This window comes from Adiantum capillus-veneris, chromosome 8, assembly GCF_014529385.1.
Source record: "Adiantum capillus-veneris isolate H3 chromosome 8, ASM1452938v2, whole genome shotgun sequence".
NCBI lineage: Eukaryota > Viridiplantae > Streptophyta > Polypodiopsida > Polypodiales > Pteridaceae > Adiantum > Adiantum capillus-veneris.
In genome coordinates this window covers 161,510,901-161,521,266 of record NC_140938.1, presented here as the reverse complement: position 1 = coordinate 161,521,266, position 10,366 = coordinate 161,510,901, and positions in this window count along the sequence as shown.

The following is a 10,366-nucleotide window of genomic DNA, read 5'->3' as shown; positions in this document are numbered from 1 at the left end:
ACATCCTCATGCTTCAGAGGAGAGATAAGAAGTCCTCTTTGTCCACATAGCTTTGAATATGGAGCCTCAATTTCTCGATTAAGGGAGTGACTGAAGCTTCTTGCCCCTTGAAAGCACCATCTGCGGGTAGGACATCTCCCATCTCGTAGGCTTGTATGCCTAGCTTGGTGGCCAACTCTATGGATATAAAATTGTGAGTAGAACCAGGGTCAAAGAGAATAAAAGCATCATGTTCTCTTACCTTTCCCCAAGCATGGCATAGAGATCCTTTGTGGTGAGTTTCCTCCTCTTGGATTTCAACCAAGGTAGCTCTAGGAGACTCATGACGGGTGTTCTTTTGGGGACAAGTGCGGTACGCATGCCCTTGCTTGCTGCACTTGAAACAACGGTTATCCTTGCGATAACGCTCAAGCTCTTTATGAGAGAGTTTATTTTTGCCTTTGTAAACTCCCTTCTCTTTAGCTTTGTTGGAGTTTCCCATAGGAGACTTTTGGACATTGTCCTTCCCCTTGGGCTCATTGGAACCCTTGTTTTCCGTGGGCTTAGAATTTCTTTTAGCCCCCGTTTGGAAATTGATTCGAGAAGCCACCATAGTATGGTGTATAACCGCCAATATGGTGCGTGGCCTTTGGGAATTGACATTCTCCAACTTCTTGAAGACAGTGGCTTTGAGTTGTAAGTCCCAAAACTTGTCTACATATTTGTGAATGGATTCGTAGGGAGAGAGCTTCAAGCTTTGCCATTCGGTGAGTACTTTTTCTTTGGCATCGATGGCCAAAAACTGCTTCATAATCGAAGCTCTTAAATCTTTCCATATTTGTGGAGCTTCACCATTGGCCCGTAGGCTAGACCACCATTGCCTGGCGGACTTTTTAAAGTGATAGCTACATGGTGTAGCTTAGAGGACTCCGTGAAGCCCTCATCTCCAAACGCCGCATCAAACTGTTGGATAAAGGCCAAGACTTTATCCATAGCACCAAATGTGCCATCGTAGGTAAGGAAAGAGATACTCTTCCCTCCCTCTTTGAGCTTCTTGAGATTGGATGACCTCTTCCACGTGGCATAGGATTTCCTATGGCCTCTTCCTTTTTATGGTTCAAATGTTGCACCATCACATTCTTCAGAAGGTGAAGAATTTGAGGAGGATGGAGAAGAGGGTGACCTCTTTCTTGCCTTTTTCTTTCCTCTATCTTCTTTGTCTTCACCATCACTTTCATAAGAGGAAGAGGATGAAGAAGATGGAGAAGAGGGTGTCCTCTTTCTCGCCTTTTTCTTCTCTTGTTTTTTGTCATCCCTCTTTGAAGTATGGTGTGGAGAAGTATGCGATGGTCTTGTCCGTTTTGTAGGTGATGGAGAGCGTTTAGCCCGCCATCTTCATGGAGCCATCTCCATCGAGGTGGCGGGAGACTCACTTCTTTATCATTCCTTCGGTGGAGGCTCTTTATTTCTCCTTTGAGAAGGAGATGCATCATCAAGGAGTAAATTTTTTAGCCCTTTGTATGGATCCTGTTCTTCTTCCCGAATCAAAGAGAGGCCTCTTTTGGAAGTCTCGCAAGGAGGCTTCCTAGGTGCTCTCTTGTCATGGTGGGGAGCTTGGAAAATCCTATGAGCACGAAGCTGCTATTGCACTTCACTTTGGAGGGATGGATTGCCCATGGCTTGTTGAAGCCTAGAAACAAGATAGTTAACAAGCATCGGGGCATCATTAGTAGCCTGCTCATTAGCAAAATTAAAGATATCAACATTAATTTGACTCTCTTTACTATTGTTAGCCATTCTAATAAATTTTAGGTGTAAACGTTTTAGGTGTACTTTGGCACTTCAAGCCCTAGTTGCTACTCCTCTTTACCCCTTTATAAAAAGCACTCAAGCTATTGTACCCGTGGCTTGAATACCATTAATTGCAAGGAATAGAAGAGAGGATCGTTCAACACCAAAATAGCACCGGCTCCTGTAAAGCTTCTAATAGCTCATTAGTGGTTAAAAGCCGTAGGCAACCCCCGTAGGACTCCACTATTAAGACCATATCTCTCGACGGTGATGCCCTGTTAACTGCACAAAGGCAGGCACATTGCAAGGCTGAAAAATCCCTATTCTACTTACTCACATGTAATTAATAATACCATCCATTTATACCTAGCTTGAGGACCTCCCTTCTTGAGCAAGAAAAGAGAAACCTTGTGCTCTAATACCAATGTAACATTTAATGGCCTAGTGACTTGTGTGTAGCGGAAAATATCATGAACATAGTGAGCATTTCATTAGAATAGATTCCTAATGAGAATAACAAGAGTGCTTGGATGGAGAGAGCAACAAAAAGTATAACACCTAGTTATCTAGATAGCATGAACAATACTTCAAAATAGAGATAAATTAAGCAATTGACAACAATTGAGGACCGGATTTGCATGGACCCAGTCCCCCCTCCAAAAGGCTTTATGATTTCTCCCATCAAGAGAGACATTTTACAATACAATTCTTTATGTTCCTTTAATACTAGCTAGTGCTATGAAGATAGAAACTTCAAGCACTAAGCACAACACTTATTAAACACAACATCAATTCCCTCACAGTCTCAGACCCAAGACCTCACACACCTTCGAAGATGGTGAGGGCTAGCGGGGTATGAGAGTAGATTGAGAGGAAGAAAGAGTATTCTTACGAGAAAGATATACATCTCCTCACATAATCACTCATATTAGCATATCTTAGTTTATTAATTAGCATGGTAGAGGAGATGATCATGCATTGAAGCTTGGCTCTTGGTTGGATTTGCATCACAAAGCCAAGAGTTGTTGGTGTAGGCCTCCCTTCTCACAAGCTTGGAATAGGTGGTAAGCTTTCCATTAAATCTTGAGAAGGAGAGAGAGAGTCTTCTTGCTTCACACATAGATTGTGTGAGTGTGTAAGTCAATAATGCCCTTGAAAAATCAGCCCCCTCTCTCTTGGTCGACCCATCTTGCTATTTGCTCATGCTCACATCCTATTGGACCTCCTTAGCCTCAACCAATGGAAATTAAGCATCATAAGTGATAGCTTTCTGACATGTGTTCCCCTTTTCCCTTCTCTGAGAGTTTTAAGTAATTAATAAATGCAACTAAAATCTCATTGGATCCCTTTGCCTTCTGGCCAATAGGAATCAGGCAAGCCATTGGGCTGGTGAATTCTCATTGGACCCCTTGGGAGACTGTCCAATAGTCTTCTAGAGAGCTTAATTTTTGTTGGTTCTTTTATTAAGTGTTTTCAAATTGATTAAACTAGATTTACTTTAGCCTAATTCTCATTGGTCCACCTCCAAGGTCATCCAATAGGATTTGAGTACACCTTGTGGGCATCTGGGCTAGGGAGCTGACATCTGTCCCTTATTCCCTTTGTGTAAAGGGAGCTTGTGTGTGTGTGTGTGTGTGTGTGTGTGTGTGTGTGTGTGTGTGTGTGTGTGTGTGTGAGAGAGAGTTTCTCTCTCATCTCCTACAATTGGGCTCGCCCCCTCCTATGTAGGGATGTATGAAGACTTTTGGGACACATACAAAGCATCCAATTTCCCTAATGTTTGATCTTTGGACACAGCCTTTGAATTTTGGAACCTTAGCATTTTGGAAGTATTAATGGGTTGAACCTTAGGGTCTTTTAAGCCCATTGTTGCACATTTCTCTTTTCCAGATGGCCTCCCCTTTGGATCCCTACTGTGGCCAGTCTGCCAACTTAACCAATATTCTAGCTTTTTCTCCCCTTGCACTTCCCCATATTAAATGATCAGTTTAACATGAGAAAATCATTTAGGAGAATTAGGTATTAGTTTTTATGACAGAAGAGGACATTGCTTATTTTAAAGGTGAAGGTGATGTTATTGTATTTGGGGATATGAATGCTCGCACAAAAACATTGCAACATGATACTCAACAATTTGATATGCCATACATTTCAAGGGAGTTGGAGGAAGTTTACTTGTATGATCGTTCTTCAATGGATGAGAAAGAGCCGAATCACTATGGAAAGTTACTTTTACACATGTGTAATAGCACGGGTATGCTCATTGCTAATGGTGTATCTTTGTGGAGTGGAACCAATGGATTTACATGTAGGAGACATAATGGGGATAGTGTGATTGACTATATGCTACCTTTTGAAGCCATCATGTATTGCATAAAGAGTTTTATGTTTGGCCAATGGACCCCGGAATCCGATCATCGCACCTTATGTATTGACCTTTCATGTGGAGAAGCAACTAAGCATGATAATCTCAGCCAAAGAAAAGAGAAATTATCACTATGTATGGATTTCAAACGGGCACCAATGTACATTGAAATGGTTGAGAAAAATTTATGGATGAAGAAGCTTCAATATGATGCACCATTGGAAACTAATAGGAAGCTTTCAAGAAAGTTCTTTGTTCTTGTGCCGAAGAATGCTTTGCTATAAAGCATCTCCATGGTATCAACAAAGATAGATCACACAAAAGGTGGTTTGATAAAGAATGTCAAGATGCTCAAAATTCCTTGATAAAGCTTGATGAAACTATGGACAAAGACAACTATCAAAGTCATTTGCATACAGACAAGGCATTGATTCAAAAGAAAAGAAGAAGATGGGAAGTAAAGCAACAACTTTTTCAAGTCCAAGAAAAGGCACATGCATGTGGAAGATTTTGGAGAAACTTGAGGGGTAAGCGGGTTGAGAATTTTGGTAACTTGAGTCTTGTGGATATGTACACACATTGTAGGCAATTATATGAGCAAGCAAATGCTGAAAAAATGCCATTTTATGGTTCACCTCCTAGAGTAAGTCTAAAAGTTGTCTGAACCAATTGGTAAGCTCAAGGACACTTCGAGGTAAAAATTTCAAGAGTTGGCCAAACTCAGATTATTTACTTTTTCTTGACGTTTTTGGCCAAATTAAGTTTTGACTTGATTCATAGGCTTAAAATATCTCATATAAGGACTGTCTTTGAAAAAATTACGAAAAAGTGTTCATTTCAAGCCTAAAGTTAATAATCACGATTATTAACTTTATGCTCTAAATTGACCAAGGTTCATACCATTGACTCCATTAGGAAAAGTTTGGACTCAAAAATGGGCCTTGTAAGAATTGTTGATGTGTCATAGCTTTCAAAAAGTGGGGATCGGTAATTTTAAGATCCAAACTTGTCGGAGGTTGGATATTGAGAATCTACTCTTCAAATGCTATCTATTGATATATAGCATGCATGTATCGGACATTGCCTTCATGTAGATCTAGAAAAAGGTGATTTTAGATTACCGTAACGGTAACAAAACCTGGCTGATTGAAAAAAAATGGCATAACTTTCATAGAATTCATCCAAAGTTTTCGGACCTTGGCTCTTTAGAATCCATTTTTCAAGAACTTTCCAATGATAGGTCATATCATGGGGTTCTAAGCAATATTTAGAGGGGTCTACCGGGTTGCTTTCTTTTGTACAACTTTGATGATGTGGCACTCTTAAAAGGCCCAAAAATGAGTTCAAAATTTTTCTAATGATTGCATGTGTACAAACAACTTTTGTAAAGGCCCAAGAGATTTGGATCACTAAACTGGCAAACAACTGGGTAAAAACTAAAGTTTGTACTGACTTTTTGAATCTTGAGTGTGAATTGGAAAAAAATTTGTCCAAACTTGTTGAAAATTGATTCATAGGTTTATATTGATGTGACAAACATGTGTACATGCTCAATTGACCAAAAGGATGAAAAATTTTGTCAGTAGTAAATAATCGCAATTATTTACATATGTCCCATTTTTTAACTTTTTTGATCAAGTCAACATACCACTAGTTTTAACATGTTATAATAAGCCCACAAACCAAATTTGGTAAGATTTGGATCACTGGATTGAAATTTGTGACTAACATTGCAAAGTTAGTCTGCGGACAGATAATTGATGACCATTTGACCAAAAATTGTCCAAACTTGATGAAACTTGGCTAGTGACCTTAACTAAAGGTGTTTAACAGATCTGTGTCAAAGTTGGGGCAACAACTTGCAAAAATATAGATGGAGTAAATAATCGCGATTATTTACATTTGCTTCAAAACTTGATGATTTTGCAAATTTGAGTATACCACAAGGTCAAGCATATCAAGTAGAGCTCACGAATCAATTTTGGTGAAATTTGGATCACAAAAGTGAGACTTAAGCCAGATTCTCAAAATCAGAGTCTGTGGACACAAAACAGTTGATAAACTTGATCAGATTTTGTCCAAATTTGTTGAAACTTGTCGAGGGACTTTAACAAGTTGTATACTTGCCAAACCAATCAAAAAAGTGCAAAAATTTAACAAAAGTAAATAATCATGATTATTTACTTCTGCTATCCAGAAACATCAATTTTGACTTTTGAGCTTATGCAGTGTTAGACCAACATAATATAAAGCCACAGGGCAATTTTGGGTTCAATTGGATCAAAATTGGTACAGATACATTCAATTTCCAGGTTGCACAGCGAACCTTTGAATTTTTGCTAAAGTCGAATCTGAAAGTCAAGTTTTGACTTCCATAGCTTGATTTGAAGTGATACACAGAGCAAAAACTCTACTGTCTTTATAGAAGAATAGCTAACTTGATCAAATTTGTACAGGAACCAGGTTGCAGACGAGGAATCAATGGCTTGACAGAAAGTTGTGATCGAATCAAGTGAAAATTGACGACAAGTCAAATCCAAAGGTGAGTACTCTATCCAGGGCTTTATAAGTCTATATGAACCTTAGATATGATCGTGTACTCGGAAATCAGGGCATACTCGAAGAAACCTCCAGTAGAGTATCTACCGAAGAAAGCGTGAATCAAGGCAATTCCTTGCACACAATTCCTGAAGAAGTCTCAGACACTTTTTCAAATTCAACATCCGAAATGTCTTCTTACTCGACTCACTCGAAAACTGGAACGACGGTGCGCTATAAGCATATACTATCTTTTTACAAGACTAACCGTCATGGAGCCCAGGTTTACTTGGACCCTAACGAGGAGTATGCTATTTGCATTGATGACCATGGGATTGAGTTCTAAGAAGAGATTAGGGCAAACAAACAAGGAAAAATGTACATGGACAGAAACGGAACTCAGTATTTACAAGCCGAAAACCCTGACGTGATAGACAAATGGGGGTTAGAAGTAAACACCATAATCCCAGATATGTCAGCAACAGAAGGACCACCAACTTTAGAATTCAAGGGATACGATCAAGTAGATTTGAAGCCTTTTAAACGGCTTAGTACGGATAATCCTAGGATCGGAGTCTATTGTTGGAAAGATAGAAACATAAAAGATCTTCTGTGGACTTCTCATGCCAAACCAGGACAACTAGCAGCCATGAAGATCATCTGTATCTTCAAGATCAAAGATAAGGGATCACCGGACCTACCAGCTTACCTATTTAGGGATTGTTATAACAACAACTTTGTTATGATGACTCCTGAGGAGGTAGAACAAACCAAATCATCGATTAAGAATGATGAATGGCTGCATAAATTAGCTAATTGAATGATGATTATGTAATGGAGTATAGCTATGTAAACTTAGAGAGCAGCTATTGGGAATCATAGCTAAAAGTAGGCATAGTAGATGAAGAATTTGAGAGAATAATGATGAGAATTAAGAAGAGCCGGAATTAAACCATAAGGGCTGAGAATCCTCTTGATTTTTTTATCCAATGAATCCTTAACATGAGAATTTTGGCAGCACCTCTCTCCTTGTTTCTCCTTCAAAACTGTGTGTGTACCGGCAGCACCTCCCCAAGGTGTGTGTAGGTGTGTGTGTGTGAGTATTAGGTGTGTGTGTGTGTGAGAGCATATGTGTGTGTGTGTGTGTGTGTGTGTGTGAGCACACCTTTAAATAGGCTCGTCCAAGCTGAAATTCGAATTGTGCTGCTATATGAATCTGGAGAGCACTCATTTCATGCAAGGCAGCTTCAGTTATACACTTAACAAGTGTCCAACCTGCTCTAGAACTCACTCACTCTCTCTCTCTCCCTTGCATGGATAAGCCCCCACGAGTTGTACTTGTAAGAGAGGGCACCCCCTAGCTTCCAGATTGGGTCTGCAGTGCCCTAGTGTCAGTTCCCGCACAATACCCGAGTCGCGGTGACTCCCCGCACAACCTTAGGAAAAATTGTTTTTTAATCCTAGACGGGCAAATCTAATCAGATTTTGATGCCGAAACTTGCTATGCTAAGCTAGAACTAAGGTGCATAATCCCGAGTACCTGCCATTTTTAGCAATCCCCGGCGTCCAAAAATTACATTTTTCAAATTCAAGGTACGGGTGCAGATTTTCGAAACGATCAAAACTAGACGGATCGGTGACCAAAAACTTACTATTTTTGGAAAATTTTTACAAAAATTATATTAATTCATATTTTGAAGCTTTATAACATTCTGAACATCTAGGCACTGATGACAGAATTTGGAAAACTGCTAAAATAGTAACTTTTTCCAATATGATGTTTTCATGGTACAATGGTGCTCTTTTAGCTCGGGGTCAGAGACCTTACATTCAACCAAAAATTCCCAAAGAAGGAGCTGCATGAAGGTGATTTAGTCATAAAGTATGAGAGCTACCTTGATTTCACGTTCCAAAAGAAATTCAAGAAGAAGTGGACTAGACCATACAAGATTTTCAAAGCTTTTCCTACTTATCAGTTAGAGCGATCCAATGGTAAGCCTCTTCGACATAGAGTGGATGGGGTTCGTCTCAAACTCTACTTGGACAAGACTCTAACAACGGATATACATTAGATTCTTGTTGAAGGGATTGGGTATCCCACTTGAGAATTGACGTTCAAGGTAGAAAAAATCAATGATACTTTGTACATAAGATTTTCTTTCATCTTTGCTTACTATTGATAGTGTTGCGCACATTTTGAGAACCTCGTTTTTTATACATTTGTACATACGTACATGACGCTCAATGTCAAAATTATGTGTGGGATTTATTTTTGTGGGGTTTTTAGCTTACTTTAGCAAGCACCTGTACATGCACTGCAAGTCGCTAGTTTATTGACAGTTGTCGGGTTGTTTTGTAAGTGCCCGTGAATGAGTTTTTTGAAGGGAGACTTGTATATAAATAAAACTCATGTACAACCTGAAGAACGTTCAGTCCAATATTAGAAATTTGCTGGTTTTGGGTCGTTGTGGCTTCTTGATGCTTTTGGATGTAGTTTTTTGCACTCAACTAGTGAGGCGGCCCGGGGGGGGCAACAAGAAAAGTGGCCTCTAAGCACTTTTCTAGGCTCCCGTGCTGTTCAATTGGGTTGGGGTTGAAAAAAACAACAAACACACACACAAACCCGCAACCTAATCCTACACACATTTGGGGCACCACCTAGTTTTGGATGCCAACTAGGACACGTAGAGAGAGAGAGAGAGAGAGAGAGAGAGAGAGAGAGAGAGATAGTGCTCGGGCTGCTAACAACCCCAAGACACTTACACATCATTGTTGTCCATTACTTCACGTTGGAAGCGAGACAAAGTATCCAAGCTTAGTCCAAATCCACCCTCCTTGATTTCAGCAAATGTTGGGCTTACACTAGTAGGAGAAATGATAGATTTCCTACTCTCAATTGAATGATCACTCTCTCTTACAATGGCATAGAGTTCCCTTGCTAATCACCCCTAATACAACACATGCATATGCATAAGACAATGATCTTTCACTCAAGAGATCCTTCTAGAGAGGTTGAGCTTGGCTTCTCAAGCTATAGCATAGTGCTCTTGCTTATGGCTCTCCCTTTTTGTGCTAGCTACACCCTCCTTTTATAGCAATTTTGAGGGCTAGGGTTACTCCTCTAACCATGGTTGGGTTAGATTTTCAGCACTTATCTAATTTCTTTTGCTTGGAATTATCAAGAAGTTGGTGGGGATAGATGAAGAAGAGAGAGAAGAGAGAAGTGGAGGTGATAGGACTTTTCATACTAGGTTAGTGTTAGTAAATTAGTAGAGTTAGTATTTTTATTGATTTACAAATGGAATTGGATATTTACAATGGGAGTATCCATATAGGATACAAATAAAGAAGAAAAAACTCTTAATAGGTAAGAAAACATGGATTTCTTACAATGTCGATGCTCCAAGTGTCTTGAGTAGGGTCAATTTTGACGCTTGTTGACGGTCCACTAGCTTTGACGGTACGTTTTTTCTCCACTCTTGACCTTCCTTGGGAGCCAAGGTAAGTGAACATGAGTAATCAATCACCATGATGCTGTCTTTCAAGAGAAGAGGCTGAATTTTGTGGTTTTTTTTATAAATATGGGTAATATGGAAGAGAAAAAATGAGACTAGGTGGTCAATTTTGGAATGGAAGTGTGTGTAGGAGACATGAGTTCACCATGGTTTCTCTTATTCTTCAAGGTTGAGAAGA